The following is a 23,554-nucleotide window of genomic DNA, read 5'->3' as shown; positions in this document are numbered from 1 at the left end:
AAAGGAACTGAGAAATATATTTGCTTTGAAATTAATTTTTTTCCCTTTAATATGGAACCTTGCCAGGGAGAGAGAGAGAAGTTTTTCGACATTCTTAAAAGAGATACTCATAATTGTAGATCATATTCTTCCTTAAGGTAAAAGGTGGGAGGGTAGGGTGGAGGTTGCTTGTGTTTTTAAGAAAGGCAGAGCCTCATCTGGATGTGTCTGGAGTCACGGAAGCTTGATTAGCCTACCTGCTCCTACAAGTGGTCCTTGAGAGCTTGTCTGGAGGTTCTAGGAGGGGAGCACAGCTACCTAGATACCCTTGACGGAGAAACAGTCCTCCTCTGTGGTGGCAGGTGTCCTCCTCCCTGAGCGTGGAGCAGTGAGGGAGGAAGAGGACACCGTCTAGACAGCCACATCAGCCCAATCAAGCCTGGTGATCAATGTGGGGACAGATTTTGCAGCCAGATTGCACACACAGCCAGGTAGCACACCTGGATTAGCACACCTGGGGGCCCTGGCTACGTGGGCTAGGAGCTTCAGTCTGCTTTCCGCTGGCAATTCACATGAGGAGACAGGGTTATTGGAAGTTCACAGCACTCCCTGCGTGCAGTAGGGTGCTCAGAGTTGGGGTTTTTTTTAAACAAAGAATCGCCTTACTAATACAAACACACATAAACTATAAACCACTAAGGACTTTAAATATCCAAGTCATAGCCAGCACGTGGCTATCCACCATCCGGTGTTGACAGAATGCCTGAAGATGCTGGCAGAGCCCCCCGCCCCCCAGGCTGTAACGGTTTTCAAATTCTCTCTCCTCCTTGAGGACCGTGAGAGGCACTCCACTCAAGGTAAAGCAGGTGGGCCTAGTGTTTTTCAGACAGGTCGAAACTCTCACGATGTAAAGGGTATCTCTGGATAGGCATCATGTGAGGCAGGAGCCAAGCCTCCCAGAAGCTAAAATGGCAATGAACACTAATGAAGAGACTTTTAACAGAAACTGCATCTGCAACATTATGAATTCTTACAGCTACTCTTAAAAGAACAGTGACAAGAGCTGCTTGACCAAGTTCAAACTGCATGATTATCAAATATTTTAAAATACAGTTTGGAGCGATCTAGCTAGCAGAAGGAAAGGCAGGCCTTCTCTAGAGGAGAACAGCTGGGGTCTCTGCAATTTTTATACACCTTTTCCAGCATTCAATCAAAAAGTACTAGTCAAGCCAAGACACGGGACCATAGACAAAAGTGGAAAAGAAAAAAAGTCAAAGGAAAAGAATCACAAATGATACAGATTAAAGTTAACAAAACAAAGTCTGTAAAATAACAGATTAATGCAGGAATGGAGGAAACAATTAGGAAAATAAGCAAAATGATTTAAAAATTTCACCATAGGACTGTAATCGATAAAAACAAATCTAATTGAGGGCGCCTGGGTGGCTCAGTTGGTTAAGCGACTGCCTTCGGCTCAGGTCATGATCCTGGAGTCCCTGGATCGAGTCCCGCATCAGGCTCCCTGCTCGGCAGGGAGTCTGCTTCTCCCTCTGACCCTCCCCCCTCTCATGTGCTTGCTCTCTCTCATTCTGTCTCTCTCAAATAAATAAATAAAAAAAAATCTTTAAAAAAAAAACAAAACAAATCTAATTGAAACTGTACCACTGAGCATCACAGTATCTCAGATAAGATTTCAGTCAGTGGATTCACAGCAGGAAAAAAAAAAAAAGCCAGCAGAAAACTGGGTTAATAAACCAGAGACAGGTCTAGAGACAATAGCCACATAGAAGTAGAGAAAGAATTAAAAACAGAAAACAAAGGGCATAAGTATGCTGAGCACAGACAGTCCGGCATGTGGAATTCTAGCAGAAAAGAGAATTGTACAGCAGGACAAGATTTTTCCAAAACTGATTAAAGACATCAACCCACAGATCCAAGAACCTCTGTAAGCCCCAGCAGGGTAAGTGCAAAGGGAACTCACCCAAGCACGACAGTGAAACCGCTGGAAAACAAAGACAAATAAAAGCAGCCAGAGGAGAAAAAGAGACACACAGCGAAAGTGGCGATAGTGGGGCTGTGTTCTCCGTTTCTCAGCAGAAATGACGGAAACCAGGAAGCGACAGAGGGGCATCTCTAAATTGCTAAAAGGAAATAATAACTCCCACCTCTAAGTCTATACCAAGGAACAATATCCTTCTAAAACAAATACAAAGTAATTTTCAGACAAATAAAAACAGAGAATTCCTCACTATTGTATCTGCTCATAAACACGAGAGGGAGATTTTCAGGCAGAAAGGAAAGGTTCCAAATAGAAACACAGAAATACGGGAAGAGAGTGTGTACATCACACACATGCTTGCATGCACACACATACAATGGAGTATTACTCAGCCACGAGAAAGGATGGAATCTTGTCATTTGTGACAATGTGGATGATCCTAGAAGACATTACATTAAGTTAAACAGTCTTAAATTAAAAAACAAAAACAAAAATGGGATGCCTGGGTGGCTCTGTTGGTTAAGCGTCTGACTTTGGCTCAGGTCATGATCCCAGGGTCCTGGGATCAGCCCCACGTTGGGCTCCCTGCTTAGTGGAGATCCTGCTTCTCCCTCTCCCTCTGCCCATCCCCCTGTGCTCTCTCTTGCTTGCTCACTCTTGCTCTATCTCAAAGAAATAAATAAAATCTTTAAAGAAAAAACTGAACTCAGAAACAGAGAGTAGAGTGGTGGTTACCAGGGGTTTAGAGGTTGGGGAAATGGTGAGAGGTTGACCCAAAAGGACAAACTTCCAGATAGAAGATGAATAAGTTCTGGGTCTCAATGCACAAGCACATCGTGATTACAGATAACAATACCGTCTTGTTTACTGGAAAGTTTCTCTGAGAGTAGATCTTAAATGATCTCATGACAAACACAGAAATGCTGATCATGTGACATGATCTACTACTAGTGGTAACTGGGTACGGTGACCGGAACAGGATTGGACATTTTCACTTCCAAATCCAGCATTGGTTGTTCTCCTGAGGCAGACTGAATAGAGATGCCAAAAGAATCAGATGTTTTCTATTTTTTTTAAAGATTTTATTTATTTATTTGACAGAGAGAGACACAGCGAGAGAGGGAACACAAGCAGGGGGAGTGGGAGAGGAAGAAGCAGGCTTCCCGCCGAGCAGGGAGCCCGATGCGGGGCTCGATCCCAGGACCCTGGGACCATGACCTGAGCCGAAGGCAGATGCTTAACGACTGAGCCACCCAGGTGCCCCAGATATTTTCATCTAGAAAGGACACCTTTGTGGTCAGGAGTCCCAGTGATGTCTTTGGCAGAGAAGCGACGTGATCAGACTAATGTCTAAATAGCACCATTCTGGTTGTTGCATTGAGAAGACACCATAGATGTGCTTGAGCTGGCAGGAGTTGGTATCTTTGCTTGAAAACAAAAAATGCTAGCTGGGGTAGAAATTAAGAGTGAAGAGCACATTGCAAACCACAGACCCTCGGGGAAATATGGGACATTTGGATTTAGGTACCTGGTGGTGATGAAGTAGATGACAGTGAAGTTCTCATTAATATGCCAGCGACTGAGATCCTAGAAGCTCTTGGGGTCTGGTGACAAAATGACAAAGTTCTTACTGTAGTCAGCTGGAAGCAAGCACTTTAGAAGGCCAGGACTGTGCGGAACAAAGTTGCCTCTTCTACAGAGCAGCGTGAAAAGTACTAGGAATTTCAGAATAGTAGGGCACAGGGACTGTTTCTGATGCCCATGGAAGACTGAAAAAGAACGTCAGGTTCAGATCCTTCATTTATTGCTTCAGGGAGACTGACTGCAACTCAGAGGCTTTCTACGGCCGTGTCAAGGCAGCAACAGTACGTCTAAGCGAGGCAGGCAAATGCAGAATCTCTGTAAGTCCTCTTGTGGCCCCCTGCACGCAAGAGGAAAGCTCCGTGCGATTTTGTGAATTGAAGAAAGCCGCGGGTCGGGAGCGACTGGGACTTGGCTCGTTTGAATGGGAGTATCAGCGAGCATTTGCAAGTATGCGCAAGCCCTTCTAACATGCTCCGGACTTTGCCTCCCTAGAGCAGACCCAGTCATGGCTGTGTTTTCTGCTTGGATACAAAAACGCTGAGACAAAGACATTCAGTCAAACAAACATTTACCAAATGGTGGAAATACAGAGATTTACTGTCTTAGCAGTGAAGTCACCAATGTGCCGTCGCTTTGTTGTTCCTTAGCAAAGACATTGGGTAGTAAACTTACTCAGTAGACCCTACAAAGCAGGTCTTCCCAAGTGTGGGGAACCAGGAGTGTCTCTGTCCTACTGTTTTGGATTAGCCTGGAGCCTGAGGGCGCGTTTAAGAAACCACTACCCAGGCTCCGAATGCTTTGCCTCTCTTGGTCAATCGTCTGTTATCAAAGGCTCTTACATAACAGGATGTTTATTTGTACCCAAACTGTTATATGTCATTGCATAAGTCTTATTTAGACAGTTGGGCTGTTGCCTGGAAAAGAAAGTTCCTAGGAATTTTATCTTCCGATTATCCTCATTAGGTGAAATTCCAAGTGGCTATCCGAGAAACATTGTCATGCTCCTGGCATCCATCCCGTTAGAGATGCTGAAGAAGCTGCTCCTGCCTCGCTTAAAGGTACTGTTACTGCCTTGCCGGAGGAAGGCTCCATGCAAGAAAAAAATAAAAGCAATTTCCCTCAGACCCACTCCCCATCCCATCACAAGCTGGGAATCAGAATGGGATCCCAGCGATCCAGGGTGTAGGATGTAAAATCAGGTTCTGGAAGAGAAACTTTACATGGTGACAGGATTTCAGAATTTGCGTATTGATATCAGGAATAATCTAGAGACTGCTTATGGAAATGGATTTTTGAGGATGACCAATCAATGGAAGAGGAACTTGTTTTGTTTTTTTTTAAGATTTTATTTATTTATTTGACAAAGAGAGACAGCGAGAGAGGGAACACAAGCAGGGGGAGTGGGAGAGGGAGAAGCAGACCTCCTGCGGAGCAGGGAGCCAGATGCAGGGCTCGATCCCAGGACCCTGAGATCATGACCTGAGCTGAAGGCAGACGCTTAACGACTGAGCCACCCAGGCGCCCCAAGAGGAACATTATTTTACATCAGGCTGAATCTATCGATGTGCATGGACTTACAGAGATTCTGCATTTGCCTGCCCATCTTGTTGTGATTCTCACACTTGGCTCTGTTGGACTACACGCAATCAGATCAGTCTGGATGACACAAAGGAAGTTCAGATGCTATAAAACTCTTCACAAATTGCAGAAGGACTTCAAAGATCTGGTACATAAAAATTCTGGGTTAGATCCAGCACAAATGTCCTACCCACCCACACACGCACTATGTCCCCTGGGAGGACCCAGAAGATTCTCCCTCACCAGAGTTGAAGAGGCAATATCCTTTAGGTGAGATTTACTGGGTGTTAAATAAACACAACTAATATATTTATGCTCACACACATATACACACACATAAAAGGGGGATTGTCTGTGCCTGAGTCTTAATTCAAGACAAGTTTCCAGATAAAGTGAGATGACTCACTAATTACCTCAATTTTGCATTAGTCCGAGGAGCCATGCCAACTAGGGATTCTATAAAGTACATTTAAGTGACCATAATAACACAACACAACAATTCATGATTATAAAGAAGTCGTTATGGCCAATGTCAGTGACCTTACTGCCTGTGTTCTCTTCCAGGATTTTTATGGTTTCAGGTCTCACCTTTAGGTCCGTAATCCATTTTAAATTTATTTTGGTGTGCAGTCTGAGAAAATGCTCCAGGTTCATTCTTTTGCATGTTTCTGTCCAGTTTTCCCAGCAACATTTATTGAAGAGACCATCTTTTCCCCGTTGTATATTCTTGCGTCCTTTGCCGAAGATTAATTGACCATATAAGTGTGGGTTTCGTTCTGAGCTTTCTATTCTGTTCCATTAATCTATGTGACTGTTTTTGTGACATTACCCTAGAGTTTTAAGTACTGTAGCTTTGTAGTATAACTTGATACCTCCCGCTTTGTTGTTCCTTGACAAGGTTGCTTTAACTATTTGGAGTCTTTTGTGGTTCCATAAAAATTTTAGGATAGTTTGTTCTAGTTCTGTGAAAAATGCTGTTGGCATTTTGATAGGGATTGCATTAAATCTGCATATTGCTTTGGGTAGTATGAACATTTTAACAATACTTGTTCTTCCAATTCATGAGCATGGAGTGTCTTTCCATTTGTTTGTGTTGTCTTCAATTTCTTTCATCAGTGTTTTATAGTTTTCAGGGTACAGTTCTTTCACCTCCTTGGTTAAGTTTATTCCTAGGTATCTTATTCTTTTTGGTGCAATTTTAAGTGGGATTGTTTTCTTAATTTCTGTTTCTGCTACTTCATTATTAGTGTATAGTAATACAATGAATTTCTATATATTCCTTTTGTATCCTGGGACCTTACCGAATTTATTTATTAGTCCTAGCAGCTTTTTGATGGAGTCTTTAGGGTTTTCTAGATATAGTATCCTGTAATCTGCAAATAGTGAAAGTTTTACTTCTTCCTTACCAATTTGGATGCCCCTTATTTCTTTTTCTTGTCTGATTGCTGTGGCTAGGACTTCCAGTACTATGTTGAGAAAAGTGGTGAGAGTGGACATCCTTGTCTTGTTCCTGACTTTAGGGGAAAAGCTCTCAGTTTTTCACCACTGAATATGACATTAGCTGTGGGATTTTCATATATGGCCTTCATTATATTGAGGTATGTTCCTTCTAAACCTATTTTGTTTAGCATTTTTTGTGGGTTTTTCATTTGTTTGTTTGGGTGCCAATTTTAAATATTATAAATATTGCATTTTCCACTTACAATACAGTACTTATAAACTGTAATGTTATTTCCTTTCTCAGTACACATATTCCATATTCAAGTATCAAGAATGCCCAGTTATTTAATATAGCAGCTCCGCTTTAAAAAATGTCACGGAATCTACTACAACTTTGAGTCCTTTGATGTTTTGTGGAACAATGCTAAATCTATGCTCAGGTTGGCCTAATGAACCCCTTCAATGGTGGGGTCAGAGGAAGCACCACCAGACGGAGGAGCTTCACCATGAAGGGAGCCCTCAGCTGTTCCTCCTGGCACACCTGGACTCCAGTACAGCTTATTAATGATGGAGTTGTAGACTTTCTCCAGGTCTTTCTGCTGATACATTCTTCCTGCTCTGCAGTCTGCTTAATTTGGATGTTTTTTTCTCCAAATTTTTATTTAAATTCTAGTTAGTTAACATCGAGTGTAATATTGGAGTAGAGTAGTGTAATTCAGGAGTACAATCTAGTGATTCATCACTCACATACAGCACCCAGTTGTTGAGCATTTTTATCATGAATGGATGATGTGCTTTGTTGAATGCTTTTTCTACATCTATTGCAATGTTCATATGGTTTTTATTTTTTTCTCTTGTTGATGTGATGTATCACATTGATTGATTTGTGAATATTGAACCACCCTTGCATCCCAGGAATAAATCCCACTTGACTGTAGTGAATGATTTTTTTTTTTTTTTTTGTATCGTTGGATTTGGTTTGCTAATATTATGCCACTACTTTTTTTTTTTTTTTTACGGATAGAGAGAGCAAAGCAGGGGGAACGGGAGAGAGAGAAACAGGGTCCCCATTGAGCAGGGAGCCCAATACAGGATTCCATCCCAGGACCCTGGGATCATGACCTGAGTCGAAGGCAGACACTTAACCGACTGAGCCACACAGGTGCCCTTATGCCAGTACTTTTTAAAGAACATAGAGCTTAGGGTCACCCGGGTGGCTCAGTCTGTTGAGCGGCTGTCTCTTGATTTTGGCTCAGGTCATGATCTCAGGGTCCTGGGATGAAGCTCCGAGTCAGGCTCCACACTCCGCAGGGAGTCTACTTGAGAATTTCTCCCACTCCCTCTGCTCCTCCCCCCTGCTCATGCGCATTCTCTCTCTCTCAAATAAATAAATAAATCTTAAAAAAAAAAAACAAAAAACAAGGGCGCCTGGGTGGCTCAGATGGTTGGGCTCAGGTCACGGTCTCCAGGTGCTGGGATCGAACCCTGCGTTGGGCTCCTGGCCCAGCGGGGAGTCTGCTTCTCCCTCTCCCTCTGCCTCTCCCCCTACTTGTGCTCTCTCTGTCTCTCTCTCTCTCAAATGGATAAATAAAAAATAAAAAAATAAAAATAAAATAAAATAAATAAAAAGCATACAGCTTCATCAAACGTATTTTTTCATTATCAGAAAGACTAGAGTGTCGGGCGCCTGGGTGGCTCAGTTGGTTAAGCGTCTGCCTTCGACTCAGGTCATGATCCCAGGGTCCTGGGATCAAGCCCCGCGTCGGGCTCCCTGCTCGACAGGGAGCCTGCTTCTCCCTCTCCTACTCCCACTCCCCCTGCTCGTTCTCTCTCTCTCACTCTTTCCCTCAAATAAATAAATAAAATCTTTAAAAAAAAAAAAAAAGACTAGCGTGTCCATTGGAATCCAAGAATTATAATCAATACTCCATCATTCATCTCTCAATTAATGTAGGTTTTCAAACAGGGAAAAAACATCTCTTATACGAACAATGGAAGAAATTATTGAATTGAGATGAGCAACTTTAGGAATTTATACGATCTCTTTTCTTCCAAAGATAAGAAGGAAAAATGTATGCATCCAGAAAATACAATTCAGCTCTGAGCTTCACCTGCACTTAGCCCCTAAGGAGATGGCAGTCTCCATTGTTGAGAGCAGGAAACTTTCTTTTTCTTGAAGAGAAAAAAATCCACTTGCCTCAGCTCACAGACAAATTTCAGCTGCATTTCATGAATATATGCCCAGTGCCATCTAGCAAAAATGCATAAGATAACAAACAGAAAAGAAAAAAAATAGCAGAAAACAAAAATAATTTTCTTGCTTTCCAAGGAGTGGCAGAAACCACTCAGGAAACCGTGGCCCAAAGAAACTGGTCTTGACATTGGTTTGCCACAAAAGGAAATAGATTTGTTAGCCAAAGTAGTGCTTGAAAATCGCATTGCTTTGGACTATATTCTTGCACAACAGGGTGGAGTATGTATTTGCTGACGCCATTTGCTGTGTTTATATTAACAGTTCTGCAGAAGTGAAAACTCATGGACAAGAGTGGACAAGCATGGACAAGAGTGGAGAAGCATAAGTGTGCAGCTGGGTTTGAGCGTCTCTCGTGCCCCCTTCTGTCTAAGCAGGTTTGGGTGCCACACTGCTCTGGAAATGAGGATTCTTGCTTTGCGTCGGGGCCCAGGCCCCTCTGACCTTCTGTGCGAGAAACAAGGGGTGGTTAATAAACAGTCTTTTCAGCGTGGAAAAAAAAAAAAAAGAGTGGAGAAGCATGAACAAGAGTGGAAAAGCATGGACAAGCGTGGACAAGGTGGACAAGCGTGGACAAGAGTGGACAAGCGTGGACAAGAGTGGACAAGGTGGACAAGCGTGGACAAGCATGCCCCTGGGCGGTGCCTGCCCAGACGCAGCTATGTTTTTCCCCCCACCTCACCTTTGCCAAGCTCCAGCCACCTACATCCACCCCCGGAGACCCAGTAACCCGCAGAATTCCCCGAATCCTCGGCCGGGCCCTCCTCGGGCAAACTCCTCCCGCCTCCACGCTCACAGGCCTGCGGTGAAGCCCACTGTCTCTGCACATCTGGGAATGGTGGGCTCTGCGCAGCGGGCAGCGCGTCGGGGATCCCAAGCCTCCGGCGCCCCTGCCAGACGCCCCGCACAGCCCGGACTACAGCCTGGCGCCCGCCGCCCTGCAAGGGGCCCCGCCGTGCTCACGCCTCCAGCTGCGCGCCCTAAGACCAGACGGTGATGTCCCACTGCCGGCTGACCACAACTCAGCTTTGACCAGGAAATAACCCCCCCGCCTGGCTGCAGACACCGAGGCCCTTGATGTATGGAGTAAAGCTTCCAGGTTACCTGGAGCACCTGCCCTGGCCTGTTCCTTAAGAGAGAAATAGTCTGTTTCCTGGAGCTATCGATCTCTCTGTCAGGCAGGGTAAGCTACCCTAATCAATACTCCCAGCTCTATAGATGTTCTCCCACGGTAGCTCTTTAGCAGTATTGTTACCCGTTGGGGAGACAGATGGCAGAGGCGCGCGGGCCTCACCGGGACCCAGCGGAGGCCATTCACGCATCGGCTCAGGCTGCTTTAACACGTGCACCAGAGATGGAGTAGCTTACATCTGTTTCTCACAGTTCTGAAGGCTGGTAGGTCCCAAGGTTCGGGCAGATCTGGTGCCCGGTGGGAGCCCTCTTCCTGGTATTCAGATGGCCGTCTTGCCATTGCATCTCCATGAGGTGGAGGGCAGAGGAGAGGAAGCAGGCTCTCCCTTGCTGCTTCATACAAGGACACTCACTAATCCCATTCACGATGTCTCCAGCCCCATGCCCTACCTACCTCCAAAACACCCCACCCTAAATACGATCACACTGGGGATGAGGGTTTCAGCACGTGAAACATTCAGTCCATAACAGAGGCTAATCTTATTTTCCTTTTGCTGGGAGCCACGTGCACACAGCCTTTAATAGATCACTTTATGCTCAGTTCAGCCAAACCACATCACAGCACCATTTGTTAATGTATTTTTTAAAGATTTTATTTATTTATTTATTTATTTATTTATTTATTTATTTATTTGACACAGAGAGAGAACACAAGCAGGGGGAGCAGCAGAGGGAGAGGGAGAAGCAGACTCCCCTCCGAGCAAAGAGCCCCATTCGGGACTCGATCCCAGGACCCTGAGATCGTGACTTGAGCCGAAAGCAGACACGTAACCAACTGAGCCACCCAGGCCCGCCATCCACTTGTTACTTTAAATGAAGCAAGACTTCCATGCTCTTTGCTTAAATAAGAAATCAAGAAGAGTCATTATTTTACATTCCTTTATGAATGGGGGAGAAAGGAAAACCAAACTGATCCTTTCCTGGATGAAGATATAAACTGTGTAGGTGTTTCTAATCTGATGAAAACAAGGGTATCGATTTAAATACTACTGTCAGAGAAAAACATTATCCATATAATCATTCTCGCTGAAATAAAAATTCTTAGAGGTTCAGGGTTATTTTCATAGGAGAAGTGTCACAGGAAATATTTTCCACAGGACTCTCACAAAACATAGCAACAACCCACCTAGAAAAGAAAAGGGTGAAGCTTCTCTGGAGAAAGACAACATGAACCAGAGAACAATTTTTAAGATACAATGTCCCACATTCACTTAAAGAAATTGTTAGTCATACCATACATTCAGAATCCAAGGAAATTAAGTAGCTAATCGAATTAGGGTCCTAAGTGATTCAGGTAAAAAAAAAAAAAAAAGCAAATAGGAACATTAAAATAACTGCAACTAATCTATTCAAGAAAACACAGAGAACGGAATGAAGAGCTGGCCAGTGTCAGCAAGGAATCTGAACCCATAAAAAAAGAATTATGGAAGTTCTAGAATTGAACGAAACAAGACTGAGGATTAGGATTCAGAGGATGAGGACAAGCATAGATCTGTCATAGCAGAGGATAGTATTTGCTAACTACAGACACTTGATTGTGTTCCTCCGGGGTAAGGGAAGGATTGAGCTGTCTTGGATCCTTCTGCCCAGAAGCACACGCTGTCTCCCTCCCCCCATGCCCTCTGCTGTAGCCACATCAGACCTCCGGGTTAAATCAATATATTCAGTGTTTGTATTCTTGTGATGATGTGAAGGCTATCAGCACTGAAACACACAGTTTGCTAGGATTGCATTTTTTCTTTTTTCTTTTTTTTTAAGATTGTACTTATTTATTTAGAGAAAGAGAGAGCGTGCATGTGAGCAGGGGAGGGGCAGAGGGAGAGGGAGAATCTCAAGCAGACCCCCCCACACACACACTGAGTGCAGAGCCCGATGCAGGACTTGATCTCATGACCCTGAAATCGTGATCTGAGCCGAAATCAAGAGTCGGACGCTTAACTGACTGATGCAGGTGCCCTGCATTTTTTTCTTATAGAAAAATGTTTTCCAGGAGTTGATAATTGCCCTAAGTTTTTGTTGACTTAGTTTCCTATATGCAGATCATTAATTAATCTCCAAACTGTCAATAAAATTATAAATGTCTTCCCAGTGCTTTTAGACACATGAGGGAAGCTGGCAGTTTGTTTTCTGGTTGGAGGTCTCTGTGTGCCTCTGGGGCTGGCACTCACATCCTGCTGGACCAGCCACACACTTGCCATCTGTGAATTCTTCACTGTCATCTGGGGAATTCACTTCCTCTCTCCACTGAAAGACCTCCTGCTCCCCAACTCATTCTTCCACCCAACAAATACATCGTCTGTGCCGAGCACCGTTACAAGCTCTGAGGATGAGTGACATACTCAGTGAATCTGACACAGGGAACAGATCATTTTCTAACAACTCCCCTCCTCGAGGTGATAAAATTTCCAGTAAAATCATGTACTAACAAACAGCAGTCGTTGTTTCTATGGCTGTTCTGGTTTTAAGGCAATTAGCAAAAGAGAACAAGTTTTTAATTTTAAAGATGGTTTTCAAATTCTGTCCAATATGCCAGGTATGAACTAGAATTTTTCTCACCAAAAGTGTATGGATGTATATTACACTTTGCAGTTCAGATGTATCTGTTGTAAACACAGCAAGAGCCCCAAATTTGGACAGGCATTCCTTCCCTGGAAATTCCTATCCGATGCTTCCTTCCCTAGAAATTCCACCACACTGTCCTTGGCCCACCACTACTGAGGATACATCAGTGAACAAAACCTAATGAAGGAAAACTTTCAGCCTCATAGACCCCGGAGATTATAGTGCAAGGAGACAGACAATAGGAAATAAATAAGTAACGTACATAATATTCCAGGGGCGCCTGGGTGGCTCAGTTGTTAAGCACCCGCATCGGGCTCCCTGCTCGGCGGGAAGCCTGCGTCTCCCGCTCCCACTCCCCCTGCTTGTGTTCCCTCTCTCGCTGTCTCTCTCTGTCAAATAAATAAATAAATAAATATTTTTAAAAATACTATTCCAGAAAGTTCCAAGTGCTGTGGAGGAATAGAAGAGCAGGTGCGAGGGAGTGGTGGAGGAGGGCTACAATGTTACCTAGATGTACAGGGAAGGCTGAGAAGGGGAGGTTCAAGTAAAACTCTTAAGGAGGCATGAGCCATAGATACATCTGGTGGGAGAGCATTCCATGTTGAGGGAGCGGCAAGTAAAGGAAGAGGCCCTAAAGTGGGAGCGTGCCCGGAATGTTTGAGGAAGAGTAAAGAAGCCGGTGTAGCTAGAGCTGAGTGAGCAAGGCAGAGAAAGGCAGAGTGTGAGTTCAGAGGGGAAATGGGGTGCCGTGAGCGCCTCACTTTTCACCCTGAATAAGATGGAAGGTTCTGGGCACTGACGGAGATGTAGGAGAGGAATCACAGACAGACTGGGGGCTTAGCAGCACGCTGACAACTCTGTTGAGGGTGAAGAAAGATGAGAGTTGAAGTCGGGGCTTCCCAGGACACCTTGAAAGATCCAGGCAGAGCTCCAGGCTCACACACAGGGGGCAGCCGGGGAGGGCGTGGACACGTGCCGACAGACGGAGGCTGTATGTCCAAGGAAGGCAGGCAGGACTTTGCTGACCGATTCCATATGGGATGGGAGAGAACGGGAGAACCTGAGGCGTGTTCCTGGGAGCCATTAGGGCTGGGCGGCCATCCCCTGAGTAGGGGACACAGCAGAAGTGAGCTGGGGGGACGAGCAGAGGCTTGCTCACGCACGCGGGGTTTCAGATGCTTGTTACGTCACAAGTGATGATATTTTACGGGAAGTCACATCTCCTAATTTGGAGCCCAGGGGTGGGCACCACGCTAAATGTGCATCTCTGGGAGTCACAGTAGAGAGATGGTATTTTCACACATGTGTCCATGAAGTCACAAGGGTGTGAAAGGGAGGAGGTCCAACCCTTGGGCTGTGGCGCTTGTGGTAAATGCTGTGGTGCGTCACCCACACACCCCGGCAGGGCTGAGGTGCTTCTCTCCGCAGGGGTGCTGAGGGCGGGCAGCTCAGTCCCTCCCTAGAAACTGCCTCTGGCAGGGTACAACCCTCCCCACAGGGAGTGGACCTAAGCCACATCAAATCTGTGGTCAGTGTGGGAGTGCAACCACTGAGCCCCTTTACATGTGTTCAGGGCAAGCTTGCAGGACCAGTCCAGCTCCAGAGCTCCCTGCGCCATCAGCATTGCTGTGTATCTTCCTTGTGTGGCCATCCTGGTCCCTTCAGGGACTGCTCCAAGAGCACACCATCTCCCTCATTGCCTGCTTCCCTAGGGACCCGAGCTCAGCCAGTACTCCAGCTCCGGAGTTAGAGACAGGTGGGTGTTAGCAAAGTAGACCGAGGAGGAGTGGTCAGTTGGGTAGGAAGGGAAGAGTATGGTTTCCTGCAGGATGTCCTTCCAGAGCATGGGGCACTGAGGAGTGGGTTGGAAGTTCTGGGGGTCTGGGAGAGGCTTGCCAGTCTGCTGTGTCCTTGGGAGAACCCGGCTGTCCTTACTTGTGGCTCTTTTCTCAAGTATGTCACTCATCAGATAGGAATTTCCAGGGAAGGAAGCTGTTGGCCACAAGCATTTGGTGTGGGAAGGAAATGGGAACCTCACGGATCATCCTTTAGATTTTCACATAACCCCCCGGCCCCGTTCTTAGGACTACATCTCCCCCATCCTCAGCTGTGCATAGATGTCCTTGAGTCCAAAGCCCAATTTCTCTAGAGAGTGAGCCTCCCGTCTCCTGCTTGCCCTAGGGAGGGGCAGCGAGGGGGCCCTGTGGGTGGGGCGAGGTCTGCCTGCAGCTTGCAGCCAATGCTCTGTGAGCTCTGTTCATGTCCTCTGATCCCCTCTGAGCTCATCTGATTTTTTTTTAAATTAAAACAATTCAAAGAGCACGCAGCGAAGTAGTTAAATCGGAAAGGCTTTCTTTGCCTAATTCTTGCCTATTGAGTAGATGATTGTGTAGAATATTTAATAATGCATGAGATTTACTGCACTCTGACACCCACATGTGGCTTTCAGACACCTCCCTCTCCTTAGTCTTTTCTTTCTGTTCTGTTCTTTGTCAATCCCCTTTGCTGGCTTACCCTTCTGGCCCATGCTTTAAAATATGGGTGTTTTCACAGCATTATCAACAACAGCTAAATTATGGAAACAGCCCAAGTGTCCATGGACTGATGAATGGATAAGAGGAGATGGCATATATATATACAATGGACTATTACTCAGCCACCAAAAAGAATGAAATCTTGCCATTTACAGCGACGTGGATGGAACTAGATGGTATTATGCTAAGCAAAATAAGTCAGAGAAAGATAAATACCATATAATTTCACTCATACGTGGAATTTAAGAAACAAAAAAAATGAGCAAAGGAAAAAGAAGAGAGAGAAATCAAGAAACAGACTCTTAACTCTAGAGAACAAACTGATGGTCCCCAGAGGGAAGGGGAAGGGAGGATGAGTGAAACAGGTGTTGGGGATGAAGGAGGGCACCCGTCGTGGTGAGCACCGGGTGATATATAGAATTGTTGAATCACTGCATTATACACCTGAAACTAATATTACACTGTATGTTAACTCACTGGAATTAAAATTAAGTAAATTAAATAAAGAAAGAAAAGAAAAGAAAAGAAAAGAGGGGCACCTGGGTGGCTCAGTCGTTAAGCGTCTGCCTTCAGCTCAGGTCATGATCCCAGGGTCCTGGGATCGAGCCCCACATCCCGCTTCTCCCTCTCCCACTCCACCTGCTTGTGTTCCCTCTCTCCTGTCTCTCTCTCTCTCTCTGTGTCAAATAAATAAATAAAATCTTAAAAAAAAGAAAAGAGGGTGCCTGGGTGGCTCAGTTGGTTAAGCGACTGCCTTCGGCTCAGGTCATGATCCTGGAGTCCCTGGATCGAGTCCCGCATCGGGCTCCCTGCTCAGCGGGGAGTCTGCTTCTCCCTCTGGCCCTCCCCCTCTCCTGTGCTCTCTCTCTCTCAAATAAATAAATAAATAAAATCTTAAAAAAAAAAAAGAAAGAAAAGAAAAGAAAACATGGGTGTTCCTTGAGCTTTCACATTCTCTCATTTCGTATACCTCAGCTCTGCAATCTACTCCCAGGACTTTGAAGGCATAAAGACCTCACTGGGTCTAAATCCCTGTTTTCAACACAGATTAAAACACATTTCATGACCAGCTCAAACAATCTGTCTTCTCTGGTAGCTCCTGAGCTGGGGTAAAAAAAAAAAAAAGTATAGCGATTCTGTGGGGCAAAGAATCAAGAGAGTTGGCTGAATGCATATTATCAGGTCCCATCGTAGAGGACTGATGAGGCAAAGAGCATTGGGATGGGTTATCTGGGGAAATTATAACACTTGAAGCACCCCCACACCTCCTCTGAAGCATCTCCCACTGGCATGAGGGAACATATTTAAACCAAAAACACCCATATGCTGTTGTACATATCTAATATCAGTGTGATGGTTGGGTTGTTGCTTGGGGGGACAGTTCATAGAACTTTATTTTCTGGCTATCCCCATTAGGTGAAATTCCAAAGTTAAGTGGGCATCCAAGAAAGGAAATCATGCTCCTGGCACCCCATTAGAGATGGACCTCCCTCGCCCTCCTGTCCTGGAGCGCCCGCCCCTCCCTAGCTTAGACCTGCAGTTACCACCTCACCAGAGGAAGACCCCCATGCAAGAAAAGCAAACAATGTCCCCCCCCCCGGGGACCCACTCTTCACCTGAGCCAGTAATGGGAATGGGGCTCCCAGCACTCAGTGGCTTACACACTCAGATACGGCATACGATTGAGTAAGCATACAATATTTGAAATCAGGTTCCAAAAGAGAAAGTTTGTGTATTCAAGTGATTCAAGATACCGTGTTTACCAACGGCAACACAATTCCAAGGACTCTTCTAGGAAGTGGATTTTGAGGACAATTCACCAAGGAAAAGGGAACATTATTTGACACTAGGCTGAAATTGGACTCAACAGAGATTGTGAGTTTGGCGTACTGTTCTGCACTTCTGGGTGTGATGCCACGTTTGCCAGATTGGGCACTAAGTCCCTCGATACAGTTCTGGTTGATATAAAGGAAACTTAAATGCCATAAAACGCTGGGTATTTTGCACAGGAGGAAACTCTAGGACTTGGACACAGAAAAACGCTGGACTCGTCCTATCGTATATGTCCCACCCACTTGCACGCTGTCCCTGGAGAGGGTCCAGAGGTCTTTCCCCTCACAGAGAGTGAGAACATATGAGCATAGGTGACACCAGTTCTTTAAATGAGTTTTACTGGCTTCGCTAAAAAAAAATCAATGTTGCTCAAACGGACATGTGGGGGCTGCCCAGTAAACATGCGCTTTATTTCCTCTGCTCTGTGATTTTTCATTTTAATAGTAGCCTTCATATAAAGTAAAATTATGCATTCAGTTACTCCTACTTTAACTTAGAGTAAGGTGTCATAAACAATGAAGAATTTCAGAAAGTCCATTTAACACTGTAGGACATGATCACTACTGAAATATTATCAGGAAGATTACGACGTCTTTGGGGCGCCTGGGTGGCTCAGTCCGTGAAGCGTCTGCCTTCAGCTCAGGTCATGATCCCGGGGTCCTGGGATCGAACCCCACGTCAGGCTTCCTGCTCAGCAGAGAGCCTGCTTCTCCCTCTCCCTCTGCACCTCCCCCTGCTTGTGCTCTCTTGTGAGCTCTCTCTCTCTCATGAATAAATAAAATATTTTAAAAAAAAAGAAAATTAAAAATAGAAATACCATATGATCCAATAATTCCACCACTGGGTATTTGCCCAAAGAAAACAAAAACATGAATTCAAAAAGATATATGCACCCCAATGTTCATTGCAGCATTATATATGATAGTCAAGATATGGAAGCAACCCAAGTGTTCATCAATAGATAAATGGATAAAGAAGATATGATATATATATCATATCTTCTTTATCCATTTATATATATATATGTGTATGTATGTGTGTGTGTGTATATATATATATATATATATATATATATATATATATATAGTGGAACATAACTCAGCATAAAAAAGGATGAGCTCGGGGCGCCTGGGTGGCTCAGCCGTTAAGCGTCTGCCTTCGGCTCAGGTCGTGATCTCAGGGTCCTGGGATCGAGCCCCGCGTCGGGCTCCCCGCTCGGTGGGAAGCCTGCTTCTCCCTCTCCCACTCCCCCTGCTTGTGTTCCCTCTCTCGCTGTGTCTCTCTCTGTCAAATAAATAAATAAAATCTTTAAAAAAAAAAAAAAAAGGATGAGCTCATGCCATTTGGGATAACATGGGTGGATCTAGAGATTATAATGCTAAGTGAAGTAAGTCAGACTGACAAAGTCAAATACCATATGCTTTCACTCATATATGGAATCTAAGAAAACAAATGAATAAACTTCTGCTTTTTAGCAGAATCAGACCTATAAATACAGAGAACAAACTGATGGTTGCCCGAGGAAATTGGGGTGGGGGTGGGTAAAAAGGGTGAAGAGGAGTGGGAGGTCCAGCCTCCCAGTTATGGAGTAAGTTACAAGAATAAAAGGCACAGGATAGGGAATATAGGCAATGATACTGTAACAGGGTTCTGTGGTGACAGGTGGTAACTACTTTTGTGAGCAGAGTATAATGTGTAGAGACGTTGAATCACTATATTATACACCCGAAAGTAATGTAACACTATGTGTCAACTATACTCAAATAAAAAAATTTTTAATAAGTAAATAAATACATAAATAAAAGTCTCAATATAAAGTGTTCTTTAAGCCTTTTTATGACTACTAATAGTTGGTGTGATATAAACTCACGTATTTTTTCGTTAGCTTACAACTCAGCAGGGATGAGTAAAATTTTCCTTTTACTCATCCAAAAACTTGAGAGATAGAAAGAATGTATTTTTAATAAGAATGCTGATTAAAATTTTATTAATTACAGTAGTTCTGCACAGTTAGCTTGTGGATTTTATTTTTCCTCCTCAGTGTGAAATATTTATCTTTTAACTAAATATTTTATCATTTCATAATAAAAATATGCTTTCACAACATGAAAATCATAAGACTCTGTCCCTTTGAGACTGATTTAACCAACATGTGCAATGTATTTGTGGAAGGTTATAAGTATAATTAATGACTGGGCTCTCTTTCCAAAGACTGGGAAGTTTTAAGATGTGATTTTTTTCTGACATATCCCTTACTTCCAGCCTAAAGAGAAACTTTCTTAAAAGACTGTCATATTTAAAACATTGTCAATTTTGGCTTTATTTCTACCTGCCCATAGCCTGGCTACTCTTTGGGATTTCTTATTTTAGGTTTTTATAAGCACGTATTAATTTTTTATAATTAAACAAAATGGAAACTCTTTAATTTTAAGTATCTTATTATCTTTATTTTCTAATACCTCTCATTAAAGATGCTCTCTGAAGGAAATTATTTTTTTGTTATTTATGGATCCCATATAGTACCAATCCTTGGGGAATTGCCAACTTTGGCAAACATACTGTTTTATCATCACAAAATCTGGAGTCTCCACTGGACGCTTTGAATTTTCTTGGAATTTTCACTCCTTAATACTCAATTCATGTGGATTTTGACTCAAGGATATATCTTGAATCATAATATCTTACATTCAAACAATGTGAAAAATAATAAATTTCGTGGCAAGTGCAGACTACATGGAATCTCTTATTTTAAGGAAAGAAAGGAGGGAAATATATGCATTCAGAATAGAAAGCACAACCCTGACCCAAAACTTCACCTCTATTTATATTCCTAGAAGGCAGCAATATCGAGAAAAGGCAATTTTTTCAGGTTACTGCTTTCCCTCTTGGAGACCACGTACTCTACACTTGGTCCAGCAGGATTTCAGGAAAACTCACTCAATGGAGTCTTAATGCTCCCAAACAAAGGAAACCCAACTTTTGGAGCTAGAAACATTCTTTCCAAAAAAAGGCAATTCTTCCTCTGAGCTCTGCTACTGGGATCAAACTGGGTATTTGCCCAAAGATCAAAGGCACGGGCGGGCACATACCCCATGCCTCTGTCAAAAAAACATTAGAAACAATGACCCACAACAACAGAAAATAAAAAGACAGCAGTCTTAATTCTTTCACTTTCCAGTGTGTGGCGGAGACTGCTACCTGTCCTGCAAGGTCCACTCTATCCTTACTCCATACAACTCAAAGGGCAGCCTACTCGTGGCTAGCGGACCATCCCAAGCTCCCAGCCTCCTCTGCAGCTCAGTGTGGTCCCACGACTTAGTCCTCTGTGCAAGTGCAAGCAGGCTGATATCGGTCATTACTGGGGCAACACCTCAAGACTGGACCCCATCTCCTCAATATTCTTTCTTTTTTTTTTTCTCCCCACTTTATTGAGGCATAACCAACAAATAAAAATTATATATCTTTAAGACATACAATGCGATGTTTTATTATATGTACACATTGTAAAATGATTCCACAATTGAGCTAATTAATATATCCATCCCCTCATAGTTACCTGTTTTTTTTTTTTAAGATATTTATTTATTTATTTAACAGAGAGAGATATAGCGAGAGCAGGAACACAAGCAGGGGGAGTGGGAGAGGGAGAAGCAGGCTTCCCACCGAGCAGGGAGCCCGATGTGGGGCTCGATCCCAGGACCCTGGGATCATGACCTGAGCCGAAGGCAGACGCCCAACGACTGAGCCACCCAGGCGCCCCATAGTTACCCGTTTTTATTTTATTTTTTTCCCATTAGAAATGTTTTTTTTTTATTAAGGTTTTATTTTAATTCCAGTGTAGTTAACATACAGTGTAATATTAGTTTCAGGTGTACAATATAGTGATTCAACGCTTCCAAACAACACGTGGTGCTCATCACAAGTGCCCTCCTTTATCCCCATCACCTGTTTCACCCATCTCCTCACCTCCCACCCCTCTGGGGACCATCAGTTTCTTCTTGATAGTTAAGACTCTGGTTCTTGGTGTGCCTCTCTCTTTCTTTTTTTTCCCTTTGCTTATATGGTATTTGTCTTTCTCTGATTGACTTATCTCAGCATTATATTCTCTAGCTCCATCCACGTCGTTGCAAATGGCAAGATTTCATTTTTTATGGCTGAATAATATTCCATTATATATATACCACATCTTTTTTATCCATTCATCTATTGATGAACACTTGGGCTGCTTCCATAATTTGCCTATTGTAGATAATGCTGCAGTAAACATAGGGGTGCATGTATCCCTTTGAGTTACTGTTTTTGTATTTCTTGGGTGATACCTAGTAGTATAATTACTAGATTGTAGGGTACTTCTCTTTTTAACTTTTTGAAGAACCTCCACACTGTTTCCACAGTGGCGGCACCAGCTTGCATTCCCACCAACAGTGCAAGAGGGTTCCTTTCTCTCCATATCCTCACCAACACCTGTTGTTTCTTCTGGTTTTGATTTTAGCCATTCTGACAGGTGAGAGGTGGTATCTCACTGTGGTTTTGATTTGCATTTCCCTGATGATGAGTGATGTTGAGCATTTTTCATGTGTCTGTTGGCCATCTGGATATCTTCTTTGGAGAAATGTCTGTTCATGTCTTCTGCCCGCTTTTAATTGGATTATTTGTTTTGGGGCTGTTGAGTTGTATCAGTTCTTTATAGATTTTGGATACTAGCCCTTTATCAGCTATGTCATTTGCAAATATCTTCTCCCATTCCATAGGTTGTCTTTTAGTTTTATTGATTGTTTCCTTTGCAGTGCAGAAGCTTTTTATTTTGATGTGGTCCCAATAGTTTATTTTTGCTTTTATTTCCCTTGCCTCAGGAGGCTTATCTAGAAAATGTTGATATGGCCAATGTCAGGCAGTTACCTTCTTTTCAAATGAGAGCAATTAAGATCTACTCTTAGTAAATTTCAAGTATATGATACAGCATTATTAACTATAGTCACCATGCTGTCATAATCTCTTCCTCATTCCTACTGGTTACAACCCAACCTCATTCACATAGAGGAGTGTAATATCCCATGGAATGGAAGAAAAAAAAGATGAAGAAAACCAGCCTCTTGAATTGAGGAGTAGAGTCCCTAACTGATTCAAAATGCCAGCCTGATGGGTACAACGAGGAGAAACGTGATCCTGTCCTAGCCGCTGCATATTTGGGGTCTCTTCATTATAACAGTATAATCTACTCATGAGACTCCTGGGTGGCTCAGTCGGTTAAGCGTCTGCATTCGGCTCAGGTCATGATCCCAGGGTGCTGGGTCCGAGTCCCGCAGCAGGCTCCCTGCTCAGCAGGGAACCTGCTTCTCCTTCTGCTAGCTCCCCCTGCTTGTGCTCACTCACGCTCTCTCTCTCTGACAAAAAAATAAAATCTTTTTTAAAAAAATTACCCTAATACACAATGTTCTCATTGATTTTCTAAGCAGGACAGCTCTTTAGCATTGTTCCCACTGGTTAGAGGCAGATGGTAGCAGTAGGGAGACTCCCCAGTGACAACCAACAGTTAAACTTCACTTGCTTTCCTTGGCTGGTACATGAGGTCACAGGTGTCCCAGGAACACCGCTTTCTGTTCAGTGCATCAAAACCACATCACAGCACCATTGGTTTACTTAGATAAGGCAAAATTTTTAAAAATCTTTGCTTAAATAAAAAATCTAAAAGAATTATTATTTTATGTCTACGTGTGGGGGAGGAGGAGGGAGTGCCAAAGATCCTTTCTGCACAAACAAAGGAAATTCACAAGCATTTATACTTCTTGAAAAACATAAATGTCCATTTAAAATTTTTGTCAGAACAACACATTATTAATTCAAATCAGCCAATCAGAATTACAGACTTCCTAGAGGCTAAGGAATACTTCCATAGGTAGCAAAAATGTCTAAGTTCCAGTGATTTACAAGACTACTTAATTGGGAAGAATATAAGAATAGTTTTACCAGGCAGAATACCACCTACTTCTCTCTGCAGCTTCAGGGGAAGAGGCAACATTTTCTCTTATCTTGCAGAGATTTCTTGCACCAGTGGTTAGAAGAGCCTAGAGTTTCAAGGCCAAGCACTGAAATTCCATTAGTAAATCTGGCCTAGATGCCCAGAATTTACAATGGGGAAAAGAAGAAGGCAGAATAGGGTTATTAGCAAATGGAATACAAAGCATATAGTATGTTACATCCATATGATAATTGACATAGAGTTGCTATAGTAAAAGTGGATTTGAAAGGATTACATATAAACTGATTATAAAGATTATATGCAAGAGAAGACCCATAAGAATATCCAAGGACATTTTGAAAAAAAAGTGTGTCAAAATATAGGATAAAACCATTATATGTAAGAAATCTTGAATGGTATTGGCACAATAAGAGGAAGACAGATCAGCAAAACAGAACAGAAAAAAATGAGAGAGAAGTCTAGACTATGACGAAGAATCTTCGAGTTTAAGGAGAAAGGATGAACCATGTAATAAGAGGACTCAGGATTATTCACTATCCAATATTTTCTTAAGGTTAGATCCCTACTTTACACCATATCCCAAAATAAACTCCATGCAAATAAAAAAAAAGCATGAAAGCAAA

General features: G+C 43.3%; 1 protein-coding gene across 5 annotated transcripts in view; it reads left to right on the top strand.

The window, feature by feature from the left end:
- LOC118519108 (polyunsaturated fatty acid (12S)/(13S)-lipoxygenase, epidermal-type-like) overlaps positions 1-23,554 on the top strand; it is a 156,209-nt gene that overhangs the window by 119,106 nt on the left and 13,549 nt on the right. Inside the window, exons 6-7 of one of the 5 annotated variants that reach the window (XR_013445950.1) lie at positions 9,096-9,381; positions 9,412-12,970. The exons of 2 other annotated variants lie outside the window; for them this stretch is intronic. The gene's annotated coding sequence lies outside the window, so the exon portion shown is untranslated. Of the gene's footprint in view, positions 1-6,595; positions 6,729-9,095; positions 12,971-23,554 lie in introns of those variants that run through there. 2 more of the 5 variants (XR_013445948.1, XR_013445957.1) reach the window with 2 other exon arrangements.

This window comes from Halichoerus grypus, chromosome 2 (genome assembly GCF_964656455.1).
Source record: "Halichoerus grypus chromosome 2, mHalGry1.hap1.1, whole genome shotgun sequence".
NCBI classification, from domain to species: Eukaryota; Metazoa; Chordata; class Mammalia; order Carnivora; family Phocidae; genus Halichoerus; species Halichoerus grypus.
Note: the sequence above shows the minus strand (reverse complement) of the source record. Positions and strands in the feature narration are given on the sequence as shown.